The sequence below is a fragment of the Panthera onca genome, chromosome B4 (genome assembly GCF_046562875.1).
Source record: "Panthera onca isolate mPanOnc1 chromosome B4, mPanOnc1 haplotype 2, whole genome shotgun sequence".
NCBI lineage: Eukaryota > Metazoa > Chordata > Mammalia > Carnivora > Felidae > Panthera > Panthera onca.
Window position 1 is genome coordinate 76,339,559 of NC_138345.1, and position 20,265 is coordinate 76,359,823.

At 48.3% G+C, this 20,265-nt stretch overlaps 1 long non-coding RNA gene across 1 annotated transcript in view; it reads right to left on the minus strand.

Annotated features, from left to right (window-relative positions):
• Nucleotides 1-267: 267 nt before the first annotated feature.
• Nucleotides 268-20,265, minus strand: part of LOC144616913 (uncharacterized) — a 56,060-nt gene continuing 36,062 nt past the window's right edge. The window contains exon 3 of the long non-coding RNA XR_013556769.2: nt 268-4,477. This is a non-coding gene — a long non-coding RNA (uncharacterized LOC144616913). The remainder of the gene's footprint in view (nt 4,478-20,265) is intronic.

The following is a 20,265-nucleotide window of genomic DNA, read 5'->3' on the forward strand; positions in this document are numbered from 1 at the left end:
CATGACACATAGAAATCGCTCTATCTACTCTACTAGGTAGGCAATTTCAATATGGGGCAGACAGATTTATTATAAATCAATTCCTAGCTTGGCAAAGGCAGGCACAGTTTCTCAAGTACAAAAGCGAACTCTAGAACTGAGCTCCGTGCCTGACACATAGCAGGTGCTCACCAAACAGGTGAATGAATGAATGAATGAATGAATAAAGGAATAGATGAATGTTCTTTCTTTTTAAAGAAACAAATTAAGTTTATTTATTTATTTTGAGAAAGAGAGAGAGGCAGAGAGAAAGGGAGAGAGAGAATCCCAAGCAGGCCCCAGGCCCCACCCTGTCAGGGTGGAGCTTGATGTGGGGCACGAACTCATGAACTGTGAGATCATGACCCGAGCCAAAATCAAGAGTTGGAGGCTTAACCGACTGAGCCACCCAGATGCCCCATTTTCTTTCTTAGCTAAAAGTGTTATATCTTTTGCCCACTGACAGTATGGACCTGCCTAGTTTCTTTGGCTCCCAAATACTGAGAATCACGTTCTTGGCCTTGGTCCTTTGAACCCCTGGCTCTGCCCTGTGGCAGAAAGTAAAAAGCAAATTGCTTTCAAATTGTTAGCTGACCTGTGATATCTGGTTTCACTGGATTCTCCCATGAATAACCAGAAAATTGGCAAAATAGGATTTTTTCTCTACTATTAAATCCAAATTAATGTTTATCTTTATTATTTTAATTAATACACGTTCATCACAGAAAAACATTTTTTTAACACAAAACACAAGACAAAGAAAGTCAAACTAACTCCACAGCGGAAAACTATCAGTTACATTTTAGCCTGTCTCCACTCACATACAAAGATGGGGGTTATAAATCACCTTTTTTTTTTTTTTTTTCAAAATCAGGTCCTTATTGTGACTACTTTTTTCACTTTGTGTATCTTGAATATCTTTCCATGTGACATTCTCTCCTACAACTGCAGAGGTCCTATTGTTGGACACTGGCGTGGTTTCCGTTTTCTCTCTATTGTAAATAATGCTGCCATCTCCATTCATTGTTTACTGTGCATACACATTGTGAACATTTGCTGACTTATGGTAAGAACATGTTTTCAGTATTCAATGAGATGCTGACCATTATTAGAGCCTACTTCTTGCCCAGATTCTTGCATGACCTCCTAGCCAGGGCCAGCCTATATGGTAATTCTATAGTCTGGAGAGAACTCTTCCTGGCTCCTCCTTGTCCTGCATGTGGCCTAAGCTGGCATTCAAGCCCTCCAAAGGTCTGTGCCAACCGCTCCTGACCCTGGCTGCGCTCACCCCATCCTTTCCCGATTTCTTTGCTGGTATGGTCCTCCGGCCCGTGACATCCTCCAGGTGAGAATGTGGGAAGGGCTTTTTCTTCTTTTGAAAAATATTGGTTTCCAAATTTGCTATGATAAGCATGTTGGGAAAGGTCATCAAAAAGATGTGACCACCGACTGACCCATGAACTGGACCCAGGCAATCAGAGGCTCCTTACCCCTTCCCCTGTGCTGGGAATGTGGGTTGTACTTGTCTTTCCCACTCCCAGCGGCCACTCCAAGGACATAGCCTTGAGATGGTGATGTGGTATTGAAAACACCTGCATGGTACACGTGAATGAACCCAGTTAGGGCCTCTTTATAAACTTTTAAGGTTTGGTGGACCGTGCGAGGATCCATTTCTCTTGCTGCCACCCAAGACAAGCCTTTTATGTAAGCTCCCTTTACGTATCAAAACCACCACCTCCTGAGCGCCTGGTGGCTCAGTCATTAAACATCTGACTTCAGCTCAGGTCGTGATCTCATGGTTTGTAAGTTCGAGTCCCACATCTGGTGAGCTCCAGCCCTGCTTTGGGTGAACACTTGCCCCCTTTGGATAAAACATGAGCCCCACTTCTAGTGAGCCCTGCTTCTCTCTCTCTCCCCTTCTATCCCTCTGCCCCTCTTGGGATTCTCTCTCTCTCTCTGCCCCTCACTCGCGCTCTCTCTCTCTCAAAAAAATAAGAAAAAAAAAAAAAAAAAAAAGCTGCCACCTCCTGGGGCACCTGGGTGGCTCAGTCCATTAAGTGTCCCACTCTGAATTTCTGTTTGGGTCATGATCTCGCAGTTGAGCCCCACGCTGGGGTCTGAGCTGACAGCGTGGAGATTCAATCTCCCTCTCTGTCTGCCCCTCCCCTGCTGTCTCTCTCTCTCAAAACAGATAAATGAACATTAAAAAAAAAAAAAAAAATCCTGCCACCTCCCAGCCTGGAGTGGCCTGCTTCCAGGTATGGGGGCCAATTTCAGGTTTCACCCGGGAAGCTTCAGGAGGGTTGTGAACTGCCACTGCCTTTTTCTATTGATGTACAATTCACATAACATAAAATTCGCCCTTTTAAAGTATACAGTTGGGGCACCTGGGTCGCTCAATCAGTTAAGCGTCTGACTTCAGCTCAGGTCATGATCTCGCGGTTTGTGATTTCGAGCCCCGCGTCGGGCTCTGTGCTGAACAGCTCGGAGCCTGGAGCCTGCTTCGGATTCTGTGTCTCCCTCTCTCTGCCCCTCCCCTGCTCATGCTCTATCTCCCTCTGTCTCTCAATAATAAATAAACGTTAAAAAATTAAACTGTACTGTCGAGTGGTTTTTAGTATACTCACAAGATTGTACCACCATCACCACCATCTAATTCCAGAACACTTTCATCACCGCAGAAAGAATCCCTGTACCCTTTAGCAGTCCCCCCTCTTCTCCCTCTCCCTGGTCCCCGCCGACCACTAACCTACTTACTACCTCTGTGGATTTGCCTCCTCGGGGTGTTTCATATAAATGGAATCATGACATAGGTGGCCTTTCGTGGCTGGCTTATTTCACTTCGCATAATAGCGCGAGGGTTCATCCATGCGGGTTGCATGTGTCAGAATTTCCTTCCTTTTTAAGGCTGACTAATATTTCATTGTATGGGTATATGACTGTGTTTATTCATGCAGCTGTTGATGGACATTGGATTGTTTCCACCTTGGCTATTGTGTATCATGCTGCTGTGAATGCTGGCATACAATGATCTGTTCAAGTCCCCGTGTTCCATTCTTTGGGGTACACAGTGGAATAGCAGTGGAATTGCTGGACCATATGGTAATTCTATATTTCACTTTTTGAGGAACCACCACACTGTCTTCTATAGTGGCTGCACCATTTTAAATTTCCACAAGCAATTTATGGAGGTTCTAATTTCTTCACGCATTGCTAACACTTGTCTGTTTTTATTACTATTATTATTATTATTATAGCCATCCTAGTGGGTGCGAAGTGGTATCCCATTGTAGTTTCTATTGGCATTTTCCTAATGACTGATGTTGAGCATCTTTTCAAGTGCTTACCAGCCCTTTTCTATGTATTTATAGAGAAATACCTATTTTTCTTCTCTGTCTATATAGACATTTTTAGAGAAATATTTATTCAGATCCTTTGCTCATTTTTTCCTTTTGTAAATTTAAATTTTAGTTGTAACATACAGCGCAATACTGGTTTCGGGAGTAGAATTCAGTGATTCATCACATACGTACAACACCCAGTGCTCATCACAGCAAGTGCCCTCCTTAGTGCCCATCCCCCATCTAGCCCATCCCCCACCCACTCCCCTCCATCAACCCATAGTTTGTTCTCTATCATTAAGAGTCTCTTGTGGTTTGCTTCCCTCTCTTCTCTCCCCGCTTCCTATATGTTCACCTGTTTTGTTTCTTAAATTCCACATACAGTGGAATCATATGGTATTTGTCTTGCTCTGACTGACTTATTTCACTGAGCATAATACACTCTAGCTCCATCCGTGTCATTGCAAATGGCTGCTCATTTTTAAATTGGGTTATTTGTCTTTTCATTTTTGAGTGGTACATGTCCTTTACATATTTTGAATCCTGGATTCCTAATCAGGTATGATTTCAAATGCCATCTTCCATTCCATCAGTTATTTTTTTCATTTTCTTGATGGTATTCTTTGAAGTACAAAAGTTTAAAATTTTGATGACACCCAATTTTTTTTTTAATTTATTGCTTGTGCTTTAGGCGTCGTATCTAAGAAACTACCCACTCCAAGTTCAAAGAGGTTAACTCATATGTTTTCTTCTGACACTTTTATAGTCTTTTACATTAGGTTTTTGATCATTTTGATTTAATTTTAGTCCAGGGGTCCAAATTCGTTCTTTTGTGTGTTAGATAACCAGTTGTCCTGACGTCATTTGTTGAAAAGATTATGATTTCCTCACTGAATTGTCCTCACATCTTTGCTGAAAATCACTTACCCGCAAGTAAATGGGTTTATTTCTGGACTGTCAAGTCTATTCTGTTGATCTGTTGCATCTATCTACACACTCTTGATACTTGATATGGAGTACTGCAGCTTTGTAGTAAGTTTAAGTCAGGAAGTGTGACTCCTCCCACTTTGTTCTTCTTTTTCAGGATTGTTTTGGCCATTGTGAAGCATGAATTACTTCTATAGAAAGAAAAAAAAATTACTATTAAAAAAATCCTTAAAACATATTTAAGTCGTTCCAACCCAAAAACTTTTCCCAGACTCTCCTTTCAGGATCTGCCTTCTTCTGGACATTTCGTTAGTAGAGCGCTTCTCTTATAGCATCTTGTGCTCTCGGGAGCTTGTTGGGATCACCAATCTCACTGAAAGACAAGCTCATTGAGGGTAAGGATGGTGTCTTATTTACTTGAGAATATGTCCCATGGCCCCTGGCTTGGAGCCTAGGACTATGGTGGGGTTGAGTATATGCTGTGTGCATAAATGAATGAGTGAATAAATAAATGAATGCTGTTGAGTCATATATATAGTTCATACTCTGATCAGAACCTGGGCAAACATCCTTTACGAAGAAGGACTTAGGAAATGTATTCATTAAATTCACGGTTACACCTCTATTGACGAGTGTAGTCATGTCACATGAGGTTTCCATAGTTTATTACAGTCATTATAATGCTTGTCAATAAGAGAAAAATGTGCCCAAATTACCCGAGGAATTATGTGCAAATTGCATACTCAGGCATTCCACAGACAGGGCCTGGCTTCAATCAATACTGTAACAATGACAGGTCTTATCAAAGCATCAGAACTTGCTTAAACTAAAAGATTATTAGCTTTTGTATTAGCCCTCCAAACAGGGCTCTTAATTAATCCGCTAATGATTTTCTTTGTTTAGAGGGATTAGCCCGGATCAATCCTAATATGTGCTCCCAGAGCTATATGCATATGCTTGTCCCTCAAATGGTTCTTTGGAGAGCTGAGGTTTGAGTCCCTGCCCTTGGGGAGCACACAGTTCAGGAGTGGAGGAGGCACACACACTACTCATCTGAGTCAAGGGCCTGAGTGCTGGCTCACGAGTGGGCCCAGAGCAGGAGGGCAGGAGTAATTCTGGCTGGGAGGCAGGGAGGTGTCAGACCACATCAGACCTTTGAACTGAGCCTGGAAGCCTGCCTAGGATGTTGTCAGGTAGAGACAAGGACTGGAGGGTTTCGGGCAGAGTAGGCAAGGTGTTCCAGGCAGATTGAACAGCTAGAGAGCAAAGGCATGTTGGCAGGCACACACAGGCGCCCATACACACTCTTGCGCTCAAATGCATCCTTCTCCCAAGAACTGGGCAAGTCAGAAATTGTCTGAAAGATGTTATTATGTCCACCTGAGTCAGCACACAGCTCAAATTCCTACCAGGCTCTGGATTCCAGCTGTCCTTTCCTCAAGAGGGCTTTCAATGTCTGCCATCCCCTGCCTTCCTTCCCATCAAGGCAGGCGCTCTCTCTGTCACCAGTTGGACATTCTCCTTAGGGTCCTTACTCACTGCAGATTTTGGCACTAATCCCAGGAGGCCTGGCATGAACTGGGCCAGAGGAAACCGGTCCTGATGAAGCTTGGGGTGTTGCCCCTGCTGGGGCCATTGGCTGACTGGCCAAGCTGTGGGGGCAGGGAGAGCCTCCATAGCACCGTGGACAGCTGATGGGGGTGGGGGTGGGTGGCTTTGTCTAATTTTTCAAGCTTTGGTTAGAAACAGTCCCAATGTGCTTTCTTCCATCCAATCAATGACAGGTATTTATTGATCACACTCCTTTTAAAGTTTTTAATTGGCATATTACAAACATATATTAAGACGCACAGGTCATTAGTATACGGCCTGATGCATTTTCACCAACTGAACACACCTGTGTAACCGGAACCAGGATCAAGACGCTGAACGTGACCAGCACCACAGAACTCCTCTTATTCCCTCCTTGGCACCACCTACCCCAAGGATAACCACTGTCCTGGCTTATAACAGCCTAGATCAATTTTGTCTGATTTTGTACTTTATATAGATGGAGTCATATAGTATAAACTCTCTTGGCACTTACTCTTTTTTTTAATTGAGATAATTGACATATAACATTATATTAGTCCCAGGTGTACAACATAATGACTTGAGATATATAGATATATAGATATACATATACGTACATATATATATATGTATATATATACTGAAATGATCACCAATCTAGTTACCATCTATCACCATACCAACTGACAGGTGTTTTTGTCTCGTAATGAGAACTTTTAAGATTCACTCTCTTAGCAACTTTCAAGTACATAATACAATAGTATTGACTGTAGTCACCATGCTGTACATGATGCCCCATGACTTATCTATTTTATAACTGGAAGTTGGTACCTCTTGACCCCCTTTAACCACTTCACCCAACCCCGAACCCCCTCCCCACAGCAGCCAATCTATTTCCTGCATCTATGAATTTTGTTTTGTTTCTTAGATTGCACATATAAGTGAAATCATACAGTATTTGTCTTTTTCTGACTTATTTTTACTAAGCATATTATCCTCAAGGTCCATCCATAGTATGGATTTTCTTGGCACTCTTTTTTTTTTTTTTTTATTGAGGTATAATTGCGATCCAACATTATATTAGTTTCAGGCGTACGGCATAACGCTTCAAGAGTCGTATACACTGTGAAATGATCGCAGTAAGTCTACTTACTATCCATCACCATACCAACTTACCAATTTGTTTCTTGTGGTGAGAACTTTAAAGATTTACTGCTTTAGCCACTTCTACATATGCGACACAATATAGCTGACTATGGGCACCATGCTTGAACAAATAGATTAGTCAAAGACTCTGAAGAAGGTGTTAGAAAGACTGACTCTCATAAGGAATAGGGGCCCACAAATGTAAAATGGAGTAAATCATGTGTATTGGGGGGGGGGTAGTCTCTGTGGTCTCTGGGAGGATGGAGAGGGCAGGTGGTCTGGTGCAAAGTGCTCTGGTCTAGGACTCAGAAACTTGCATTCAAATTTGATAATTACTTGCTGTGCAACCTTGGAAAATCTCTTTCCCTCTCTGGACCTCAGCTGCATCCTCTGCAGGGCTGGAGTGAATAATAATATGTATCTTTTCACCACCAAAGACACCCTCTGTTATTTATTCCTACCCCCGACTGGTGCCACGGACTTCACCTTTTGAAAAATGTTGCTGACCGAGCACACCGCATGTGAGTAATGATTAATTTGTTTCCTTGTTTTCTGTTAATGGGCAATGTATGGAGCAAACTCAGATCTGTACCAGATAGCAAGCGGTGCCACCCCAGGTCGATAGAATTCCAGGAAAAAGCAGAGGCTCTTTAAGGCTGAGTTACTTGACTGCAGCTTCCTTCACGTCAGGGAAATCTTCAAAGCCTGGCGCACCTGATGAATTGTAGTGAGTAGCCTGAGAACCCCCATCCCAGCCTTCGTGCCGCCCTGAGCCCGGGAACTATCGGCGAGACAAGCGATCACTAACTTTCTTTCCAGCTCTCATGAGCCAAAGGACTGGGGGTTGCCCAGCTCCCACTGGAATTGACTGCAGGGTTGTGAAGTGAGGACCTCCTCCTCAGGGTGGCCTCAACACCCACCCCCAGTCTGTGCCCACAGCTGGTCCTCAGGGGCCCAGGGCTCATGTTGCTCCAGAGGACTAGTTGGAGGGGGCTGATAGAACTCGAATCCCTGGAGCACTGTGATAATCGCCTTCTGCGGCTCCAGGCCGTCTCCGCCAGCCTGGGGAGAGAATTCCAGTGTTCTTTTCAGGAACAGGACTTGCCACCTCCTTCAGGGACTGCCTCCTCCTCCGGTCCCAGCTTCCCAGAGCTCAGGCTCTGGGGCCCCACTCCACTTTGTACACCCCCAAGAGCTCTCTGCTTTCCAGCCCTGTCCCCATTTCTGTCCGTGACTCAAGGATGGGATGAAGCCTGCCTGAAGACAGGGACCGTGCTCGCTGGTGGGGTGTAAAGCCACACTCACAATAAACCGGAATCTGTCCAGAGCTGGGGGCAGAGAGAGAGAGAGTTGGGAGGAGTACGATGTAGTCAAAGAGAGCTTCTTGGCAAAGATATGATGTACAAGAAGGAGGGGCAGAGCTCTATGGAACGAGGTGTTGTGGGGTGTCATCGTGACTTGGACGGCCTCCATGCAGTATTCTGGGCAGTATGAAGGGATGCAGGAACGCTAGGAGTCACCCCTAGAAGAATGAAGTAACCAGAAATCCTCAGGGGTCAGTGGCAGCGGTGGTTGGGGCGAGGGCATCGGTTTCAGAATTCAGCACATCTTGGTTTGAGCCCCAGGGATGGTTGTTATCACCTTGAAGATGGCCTAGAACTGAGCCATGAATAGCAGTTTCTGGGGGGGGGGAGGGGGGGGGCTGGGAAGTGTGAAAGGTCAGCATCACCTAGGGAGCTTTCTCAATGTGTAGGTGCCACCCCTCCCCGTTCTCACCCCTACATAATTCGGACCATACAACCTCCAGCCTCCGGAGAGGTTGACATTTGTAGTGTTAAAGCCCTCCCGGTAATTCTGATCCATCCCTGACACTTTGTCTTTCTCCCCCAGAACAACTGTCCAGGAAGGTCATCGGAAAAGGAACAAGATACTCGTCCTCTGAACTAATTAGACTGCCAGCAGCCCAGCCCGGTCCAATTCAACCAACTCGCCCATTGACTCAAAACATTTCTTATTGAGCTTCTACACTGGGCACGGCCATAGGCCCAGTGTTAGAGACCCAACACCCCGCTCTTGCACCATCCATAGCGGGGAAGGCAGGCCAGAGCAGAGACATCACAGTGTCGTGACAGCTCTGTGATAAGGAAAGCCCAGAATACTCTAGGAACACCTAGAAGGGACAGTCTTGGATGATTAGGAAAAGCTCCTTGGAGGAAGAAAAGGCCGGGAGCCAGCCAGGAGGGTGGGGAAGGCCTTTCAGGAGGGAGCTACCACGCACAGCCTGGAGGCGAGAACAGAGACTGTTCAGGGAAGTGCAGGTCGTCCCAGGCTCAGCCTGGGTGGTGTCAGACAATTCTGGGGAGACCCGGGGGGGTGGAGTTTATACTGTAGAGGGAGGGGAGTGCAGGCTGGGAAGGGTTCTGAGGGAGCCGATGTTGTGGGGGAATAGATGGGGTCAATGCTGCGCTGGGGAATAGATGGGCCTGGAAAGAGACGTCTCTGGGGTCAGGGGCTGGATCCATTGACTGTTCAGGGGATCAGAGCAAAAGATGCCGAAGGCCTGAACGAAGAGAGCATCCATGGGGCCAGAGAAGGGGGGCTGGGTTCCTCAGAAACACAACCCCAGCTGTGGCTGACCCTCCTGAGAGGCCTGCTTCTCCCCTGCAGAGGGGCTTGTTCTGGAAGCCTCGTATCCAGCTTTCGCCATCTGAGCTGAGTCTGTGTGGCCATCCAGCTTTTCCCTGCTCTTGTCCCTCTCTCTGCTTCTCTTCTCTCTCTCCCACCCAGTCTTCCAGAATCCTTTGATAAGCCTTCCTATTTCCTCAGCTTTGTCCTTAAACCTCCCATCCACCTGCCGGAAGCCCAGCTCTCCTCCTGTGTGAGGAAGGTCCTCATCTGTTCCGCCCAAAGGCCTCCCCACCTCCACCTGAGTCAGTCCCTCCCATAGCCACAGCCTGGAGTTTGTCGTTCCTAAAATGCCTGCACTTCTCAAAGCTTAGATTAAACACTTGGTTCATTGGCCACATCCCTCTGTGCTTCTGATTCTGACTCCTCATTCCTGCCTCCTGTCCCGGAGTCTTGCTCACCTAGACCTACATCTTGCCTGTACCTTCTCCCCTCGACCCAAGACCCTCTGACCTCACAATGTCCCCACCCCCTGAGCTGCTGCCCAGGGGACCCACCTGGCTGCCTTCCTGGCCTCCAGCCTTTGGGCTGCCTCGCCCACCTGGAGAGCAGCAAGCCACCATGGTGAGGCGGCCTTACTTCAGACAGGCCCTTTCCAGGGCTCCCCACGGGTCCTCTCTCTGCCTTCTCTCGCTGCAGCTCTTTCTGGGCCTCTCCAGTGCCCTCTGGCCCCCACCTTTCCCAGCTCCTCTGAGCAGCTGACCTTCCTCCTCATTCCCGCAGAAAGCAGAAGCGCTAAGATGGGAATTCCCTCAAGTTCTTGCCACGCACCTTCGTGTTGCAACATCACCCATACCCTGCCTTTCTTCCTTCTGAAACACACGTTTCCCTCCTCCTGACAAGAACCAGCCTGGGGGCTGGACCCCAGCTCCTCCCTCCTCCTGGGGCAGGGAGCACCATCCGTCATCCCCTCCCTCATCCCTCTCTCCAACTGCACATTCTTCCCCAGCTCCTCTGTGAGCATTGAAACTCCCCCTGTCCTCCCCTCCGTTTCCCCTCCCATTCACTCCTACCCATCGCCTCCGCCTTCTGCAACTCCCCAGAACCTTCTCCTACCCATCCCAGAAGTACCCCAACATCAGAACATCAGAATGCATCCCATCATTTATCCCCCAACCTGCTCCTCCTCCAGTGCTCCCTGTTGGTAAAAGGCAGCAGGGCTCAACTACACATCTGGAGTTACTCTGAACTCACCCGTTCCTCCACCCCATATCCCACCACCCACCAAGGCCCCTGGAGGCTCCTCTCTAACGTGCCCAGAACCCATCATTATGCCGTTATGTGTCCAGGACTTACCTGCAATCTCTTGGTGTGTGATCCTTTCAGCTATGTGTTCAACAAGCCCATCCTGGGCAGCACTGATGGCCTCACGTTCGCACATCCAACTCCGACAGATGCCCCGCTTTGCCACCTGACTCCTTTCATCCCAATAGCAATGACTGACCTGAACTTCACCCTTATTGACCAACCCTGTCTTACCTCCTAAGCCGCCTGGGAGTTTGGCCGCTCTGCCTCCCTTGCCGTGTCTGGTTTCTGCTGGTCTCATCCTAACTATCAGTGTCACCTGGATGAGGTGTGGTCGCTCTGAAGGCTCAATGGCCTCAGTGGCAGTACGGGGAGACATCTGAGGTGGGGCTGCCGGGGGTAGCGGCTCTATTAGAATTCCCTTAGGGACACGTACGAATTTATTCATTCAGTAAACATTTATTGACCACTTCCAACGTGCCAGGCACTGAGCTAAGCCCCAGGGATACCTCAGGGAGCAAAAAATACACAGGTCCTCCTTTCTCTCCAGAAGCTGACAGTTTAGTGGAAGAGACATTCATCTTATAAACCTCATTACTACGACCAAGACGAGCGTTCCACCAGGACGGCACGTGGTGGTCAAGCACGTAATGGGGGCTTGATTCTCTCTGAGGAAGTCATGGTTCCTCTGAGACCTGAAGGATGAACTAAAAGAAGACAGGAGCGGGGGTGCCTGGGTGGCTCAGTCGGTTAAGCGGCTGACTTCGGCTCAGGTCATGATCTCGCGGTCCGTGAGTTCGAGCCCCGCGTCGGGCTCTGTGCTGACAGCTCAGAGCCTGGAGCCTGTTTCGGATTCTGTGTCTCCCCCTCTCTCTGACCTTCCCCCGTTCATGCTCTGTCTCTCTCTGTCTCAAAAATAAATAAACGTTAAAAAAAAAATTTAAAAGAAGACAGGAGCGGGGCACCTGGTGTCTCAGTCCGTTAAGCATCCGACTCTTGATTTGGGCTCAGGTCACCATGTCACAATTCGTGAGTTCTAGCCCAGTGTCAGGTTCCGTGCTGACTGTGCAGTGTCTGCTTGGGATTCTCTCACCCTCTCTGCCTCTCCCCAGCTTGGGCTGTCTCCCTTTCTTTCATTCTCAAAATAAATAAACTGGAAAAAAAAAAAATAGAGGCACCCGGGTGGCTCAGTCGGTTAAGCGGCCGACTTTGGCTCAGGTCATGATCTCGCGGTCCGTGAGTCCGAGCCTCGAGACGGGCTCTGTGCTGACGGCTCAGAGCCTGGAACCTGCTTCCGATTCTGCGTCTCCCTCTCTCTCTCTGCACCTCTCCCACTCTCTCTCTCTCTCTCTCTCTCTCTCTCTCAAAACTAAATAAACATTAAAAAAAGTTTTTAATAAATAAAATAAAAATAAAAGGAGACAGGAGGGATGTGCATCCCAGGTAGCAGGACCAGCATGTGCAAAGGCCCCGGGGGAAAGGAGAGGCAATACAGGGGCCCCGGAAGTCCTGCATAGCATACGCTTTTGTTTTTTTGCTTGTGAAATAACATAATGCAAAATTCACTACTTCATCCATCTCCAAGTGTGCAACTCAGTATTGTTGGTAAGTTCACAATGTTGTGCAACCACCACTGCTATCTAGTTTCAGAATATTTCGTCACTTCAAAAGGAAACCCTGCACTCATTAAGCAGTCACTCCCCCTGCCCCTCTTCCCCTGGCCCCTGGCAACCACTCGTCTACTTTATGCCTCTATGGATTTGCCTATTCTGGACATTTCATATCAGCGGACTCACCAGTTTGCGGCTTTTCGTGTTTGGCTTTTCTCACTCAGCCAGAATTGAAAAGGTTCATTCACATTGTAGCAGGTACCAGCACCTCATTCCTCGTTATGACTGAATCATATTCCATTGTATACACAGACTGCATTTTGTTTACCCATTCGTTTGTGGATGGATATTTGGGCTGTTTCCACTTTTCAGCTATCGTGAATAGAGTTGCTATGAACATGTGTGTACAAGTTTTCGGTTGAATGTCTGATTTCAACTCTTTGGGATATATACCTAGGGGTGGAATTGCGGGCTCATGCAGTGACTCTGTGTTTACCTTCGTAAGGAACAGTACACCCTTAGCCTCGCACTCGTGTGACATCACTTAAAAGCCAGTTGTGCGGTATGACAGGGGCAAAGGCGACATCTGAAAGTAAACCCTGGTCTTTTCCAATATTTTCAGTTTCTTTTCATCTCCTCTCATTCAGGTCGTTCAAAGTGGAGGAGAGCAGGCTGGGAAAGTCCATCGAGTAAAGTGCCCCTTAGACTGAGAAACTGCCCCATGTAGGCGGCCCGGCCAGGCCAGGGATCTTTGTCAGTTTTGTTCCCTGATGTAGCTCAAGCCTAAAACAGTGGTTGGCACATGGCTGGGGCTCAATAACTACTTGTTGCATGAATAAATAAATACAATGAACTGCTTCAAGTGCCCTAAAATCCCAAGGAAACAGACATTCATCAGCTAGAACCAGAGAGAATGGACCAACATTGCAGCCAGAAGGTAGGTGGTTAGATAAGGAAAGGATTTCCCAGAGCCATGGGCCCTGAGTCCTTGGGGGAAGCCTCCACTCCTGTTTTTGAACACTCACCATGTGCGGGCACTTTTACATTTGTTCACCTGGAAGCTAGGAGAGCCTGTGTGGCTTTGAATTCTGTAGCCAGGCGGCCTCAGAGGTAGAATCGGGATCCAGGCCACTGGACATCCAGGCCTTGCTCCCTTGGTGGCGACAGAGGTCCCTCCAACCTGAGGCCAGAGCTCAGCTCGGAGCATGCCCGGGGGTGCGGTCAGCCCGAGGGACTCCCAAGGGGCCCTGAGAGGTGCTATAGGGAATCCTCAGCCCTCCTTCCACCAGCAGAGGCTGGAGGGAGGAGGGAAGGATGGCAGCGGAGCGTGAAAATTGGAGGCTAATATTGAATTGCAGCAAAATGAGCAGAGCATTAGCTGCCCCACCTGGACCCACCCCCAGAGAATACCAAGGCCTGGGCTCGTGCTCGTGAGAAGCTGGCAGGCCCAGTACCAGGCGGAACTGTGGTTGGATGAACAGGGGTCATGAGGCGGTGACTGAGGCCGCAGGTGGAAGACATAGTTTGGCTGAGTTAGAGGCTCTCCTGGGACCTCCACCCAGGCCTGGGTGTCCTACATTCACAGAGTTCCTTTTAGGTTCTGGGGGCAAAGCTGGGGGCATCAGAGCCAGGCTGAGATGCTGTTCCCAGGACCCTGCCTTCAGGGAGTGTAGGGGAGAGGGGGGATAGGAACATACCAAACACCCAGGGTTCTGGGGAGTGGGGAGAGGGAGGCGGCCTTGATTAAGTCAAGGAAGGCTTCTTGGAGGAAGGTGAAGGGTGTGGGGCTGGGTTGGGATCCAGGAAGATCTGACTTAGCTACTTCCTAGCTGTTTTGACCTTGGGTAAACAGAACATTCTACAAACATTCTTTGGAGTGTCTACTACATGCCAATCACGTGCTAAGCATTGGGACTACAAAGGTCACCTTGATCCGGTTCCTGCCCTCAGAGCTTAGCCACTCAGCCCGGACAGCCTGGTCTGTGCCGTCATAGAAGTGAGGCAGGGGGCTGTGGAGTAGGGACAGAGGAGGTGGTAGCCAGCTGAATGTCCTTGAGCCTCCCTTCCCCTCATCCTTAAAATGGGACGGGTACCCACTTCACCACATAGTTGAGATGACAGGTGGAGAGGAGTGAGAGCCTAGCACCTCGCACAGTGGACGAGCAGGGCAGGTCTCCAGGAGAGTGTGACACTGGCAGAGGTCGAGGGAAGGACAAGAAGGGGTGTAGCGCCAGGGTGGGAGGAAGGTAGGCGCGACACCACGTGGGGAGGAGAGGGCCCCTGCACAGAATCTCAACAGGGTCCCACAAGTCACCTGATCGCTAGAGCCCACGGATGCTGGAGGCAGGCACCCGGGAGCCAGGGTGGTTTAGCTGCAGCTGTTCTGAGTGGGGAGTCAAACAGGTTTGGGTGACCTTTACGAACAAGGTTGTGGGGCGCTGCCCGCCACCCTTCCCGTTCGTTACCACCCCCTTCTCTGGTAATGACCCGGGCACGACCTGGCATCTGCAGCCCCTTGCTCACCCTGTAGGGCAAAGATACCAGCTCTCCTGGCCAGCTGGCAGATACTGTCCCACTTTGCCCTCGAGCCCTGTGGGAGGGGCTTCCTGGGGTGGATGAAACCCAGAGAGCTGTGGGGCCACCGAGGCACCCTTTGAGGCCTCCAGCCTCCCCCTCCCAGCTGGTTTCCCCTCTGCTAGCACCCACAGTGGCTCCCAGCTGCTCCGCCTGTAAAGGAGGCTGCCCTGGGCTTCTCCATGTGGCGGAGCTGTATGGGACCCCATCAGTCAGCTTCTCCAACTCTCCCCTTCATTCAGAAACTCCTGCCTCAGCTTCCCCGGTGTTTGCTCGGTCTTTGTTGGACCCCAAGCAACTGGGAACTCACTACTTCACAAGGCAGGGTTATTAGGGAGGCCCCCCTGCCCCCAGCCCCTTACGCACACCTGACCCTTTTCAAATGAAGACAAACTTGTTCCTGATCCTTCCTCACCCCACCAGACACAAATGCACACACTCACTCTCTCTACCCAAGCTCTGAGCTCTCTCCTGAATCAGGTCCCTGAAGAACGCCATGTGGCTGCAACAGAGAAGGTGCAGGACAGGCTTCAAGGGGGCTTGGAGGAACAAGAACTGATGGTTTTGCTCATTTATTCACTGGATGAGCACGAATTGAACACCTACAACGTGCCAGACTTTGCCCTAGCCGCTGAGGGCACAACAGCGAGCAAACCCAGATATGGTCTGGGAACTCACAGTCTAGAGGAGGAGGCAGACACTGAGCAGATCATTATGAGCCTCTGATTGATACAAAAGGGCAGGGCACACCACTGGGTGGGTGGTCCTAGGAGTGTGTGCTCCTGGGGCTGTAGGAAGCCTCCCCAACGAGAAAGCGATTTTTGAGTCAGGATCAAAAGCAGTATTTTTCAAACTATGAGGGGCAACCCGTGAGTGGGTCATGAAATCAATTCAGTAGTTGTGACCTAAATTGGCTTTTTAGTGAAATAGAAGAAAGGAGTTTAGAACCTCACAGTTAGGGGACGCCTGGGTGGCTCAGTCAGTTGAGCATCCAATTCTTGGTTTTGGCTTGGGTCACGATCTCACGGTTAGTGAGACTGGGCCCCACGTCAGGCTCTGCCCTGACAGGGTGGAGCCTTCTTGGGATTCTCTCTCCCCCTCTCTCTCTGCCCCTCCCCTGCTCGCTCTCTCTCTCGAAATAAATAAACTAAAAAAAAATGTTCCTAACCTCACAGTTAGGAAATGCTGTTTAGGAAATGCTAGTTTTATTTTATTTTTTTTAACGTTTTATTTATTTTTGAGACAGAGAGAGCATGAACGGGGCAGGGGCAGAGAGAGAGGGAGACACAGAATCGGAAGCAGGCTCCAGGCTCTGAGCCATCAGCGCAGAGCCTGACGCGGGGCTCGAACTCACGGACGGCGAGATCGTGACCTGAGCTGAAGTCGGACGCTTAACCGACTGAGCCACCCAGGCGCCCCAGGAAATGCTAGTTTTACTACCTATAACCATATCTACATCTACATATCCATCGACCTATTGAGCTAATGTCTATGGGTTAGGATATTGAGTGTCTTCCTGCAGGCCTCAGTCAAAAAGGCTGGCAAGTCCCCGGCCTGGAGTTTGAGGAAGAGTTAGCAGTGAGAAAACAGCGGTGGCACTTGTTCCGGGCTGAGGGAACAACACTCATCAGGGCCCAAAAGGAAGGAGTGTGGAAGGAGGACGTGTCAAGCCCAAGGTCCTGCCTTGTCCTGTGGGCAGTGGGGGGCTCTGGGAGGCTAGGTGAGATCCCGTCTTCCTCATCCCCATGCCCCAACCCACGGAAGGAGACAGACGACAGGGGGAAGCTGTCTTTGCGTCTCCCCAGGAGCCCGGACCTGCAATCTTCCCTGCCCACCCCCCTTCCCCCGGGGGCCTTGGCAATCAGGACTGTCTGGCCTTTGAGGTGGGGTTTGGAGGACAGAGTCAGCCGATCAATGGGATAAAAACCTGAATTTCTGAATCTGACAGACCTGTATCCATAGCTCATTTCCTCTACTTACCAGCCTTATGAGTTCAGGCAACTTTTACAACCTCTCTGGGACTCGGTGTCTTACTGTATAAAAATGGGGCTAGTATGACTCCTCCCCAAAATTCCTTGTAAAGACTTAGTCTGAAACTCAGCTGTCCTTGGGCCTTCAGTCCTCTGGGTTCCCCCTTTGCTTTCAAATAGAATAGGGTTGGGGCACCTGGGTGGCTCAGTCGGTTAAGCGTCAGACTTTGGCTCAGGTCATGATCTCATGGCTTGTGTGTTTGAGCCCCGCATCGGGCTCTCTGTTGTCAGTGCAGAGCTCGCTTCCGATCCTCTGTCCCCTCTCTCTCTGCCCCTCCCCTGTTCACTGTCTCCCTCCCTCTCTCTCTCACAAATAAATAAATAAACATTTTTTAAAAAAATCAAATAGACTAGGGTTGCAGGGATACCTGGGTGGCTCAGTAGGTTAAGCATCTGACTTTTGATTTCAGCTCAGGTCATGATCTCACAGTTTGTGCGTTCGAGCGCAGGCTCTGGGCTGACAGTGCAGAGCCTGCTTGGGATTCTCTCTGTCCCTCCCCTTCTCTCTCTCAACTCTCTCTCAAAATACATAAATAAACTTAAAAAAAAAAAAGAATAGGGTTGCCAGATTTAGCAAATAAAAATACAGGATACCCAGTTAACTTTCAATTATAAATTAACGAATAACTTTTGAGTATGAGTATGTCCTAAATATTGCCTGGGAATATACTTATGCTAAAAATGTATTTGTTACTTACCTGAAATTCAACCATACTCAGGCATTGTCTATTTTATCTGCAGCCCTACATGGAAATTCAATGGCTCACCCTCTGTCCCAGAACTGCACAGACCTGATGCCCCACAATACTCCCCAGGCCTCCTGAGGGGCTGAGCCCCAGTCTCCCACCTCTCCTGCCACTGCCCTTGGGGCTGCTCTCTTCACTCTGCCCCACTCCAGCTGACCATGGACCTGCCCTGTCCCTCCTCCCTCATCCCCTGAAGGTCTAGCCTCACACGCTCGGAAGTGTGATCCACTTTTACAGACCTTGTGGGGGGAATGGAAGGCACAGAGCAGGAAACACACCTTATGTCAGCTGTCAGACAGCACCAGTCCTGAATTCTGTCCCTGTGCTCCACATGGGGCCTCCTCACAGGCCCTGCTCCCCACAGGCTCCTTCTCCCCACCTCCGCCTTCCCAGGCTCTCAGCCCCTCCTTCAAGCCACCAGCAGATGATACACAAATCCTTGTTTCTTTATCACCCAGAGTCCTTTAGACTTCTTTTTCACCTCCTTCCCATCTTGATGGGTTCAGAAGGTGAGGTAGGGGTTCACTTTCACAATCAAAAAAGTCCTTTTGAAGCCAGACCCCTGGGGTTCTAACTCTGCGTCCACCCTTACTAGCTGTGTGACCTCAGGAAAATCATTTAACCTCTCTGTCTCATTGTCCTCATCTCTAAAAACTGGGATGATCATATTTAGCTCCTAGGATTGCTGTCAGGGTTAAGAGAGTTAACACTTATAGGAATGTTTAGAGCAGCGCACAACAGAATGAGCGCTAATATTTAATATTTCAACTGCTGCATTTCATCACTTCTAAGGTGTAACTTTTATCCTCATTTTAACGCCTCTTACAGTTGTGGTGTCTTACAGCAGCTGGGAATGGCTGGCACTGCCTATGCATATTTAAATTCCTCAGGTGATCAGCCCAGGTCATGATCTCATGGTTCGAGTTTGAGCCCTGCATTGGGCTTTGTGCTGACAGCTCAGAGCCTGGAGGTGCTTTGGATTCTGTGTCTTCCTCTCTCTCTGCCCTTCCGCCCCCCCCCCATCAAAAATAAGTAAACATTAAAAAATAAAAATAATTAAATTGCTCAGGTGAGTCTCGTGCCTTCTCATTCCTAAAAACAAAACCCCTAACTCATAAAGATATGTACCCCCATGTTCACTGCAGCATGATTCACAATAGCCAAGACATGGAAACAACCGAAGTGTCCATCAGTGGATGAATGGATAAACAAGACTGATATATAGATACACACACACACACACACACACACACACACACATGCACATACATACATACCTATATATACACATACAAATACACACACTTATATATATACACATACACACAATGGAATATTATTCAGCCGTAAAAATGAGGAAATCCTGCCATTCGCAACAATATGGATCTCAGTTGAAGACATTATGTTAAGTGAAATAAGTCAGAGAAAGGCAAATATTGTATGATCTCACTTATATGCGGAATCTAAAACAAAAACACAAAACTCATAGAAAAAGAGATCAGAGTTGTGGTTCCCAGTGTGGAGGAGCAGGGGGGAGAAGGAGCAGGAGGGAGGTGGTCAAAGGCACAAACTCCCAGTTATAAGATAAGTAGGACGGAAGGCACAACGTGATGACTACGGCCGGCACTGCCGCACGGTACATAGGAGAGTTGTTGAGTGTAAATCCTGTGAGTTCTCCTTACAAGGAAATACTTTTCCTTCTTCTGTTTCTTTTTACTGTACCTATATGAGAAGTTGGATATTGGCTGAACCCATTGTGGTAATCATTTCACAATATGCATCAATCAAACCATCAAGCTGTGCACCTTAAACTTCTACAGTGACGTGGGTCAATTAATTCTCAGTAAAACTGGGGAAAGCAAGGTTACACAGTGGTTTAGCAGTTAAACAGAGTTTTTGTGTATACAGTCAGACATGGAAACAGAAGAGCACAGCAAGAATTCAACATTAGTGAGGCAAGTGGTTATTACTCAAAGATGACCACCATTCCATATTTTCTTGCAAAACAATAGCCAGGTGTCTTAGGGGGCTCGGGAAAGGAAGAGTCCCAGGGGTAGATGTAACTGTGTTATGTTTGATCACTGAGACGAGGGCCAAGTGATTGCCAGTCACCTGTGAAGCAAGAAAAGGCCTGGACAAAGCTGCCGGAAGGAGTGTCTGAAGCTTGGGAAGAAATTCTGGACACAGTAGTGGACAGTCTTATAAGAAATGGTACATCACTGTCCTCCTGATAGCACAGAGGGTGTTGTGTAGGAAAACATCAAGGACTCTGAATCAAAAAAGAAATTTAGGGGAGCACCTGGGTGGCTCAGGAGGTTAAGTGTCCGACTCTTGATCTCAGTTCAGGTCTTTATTTTTTTAATAAAATTTT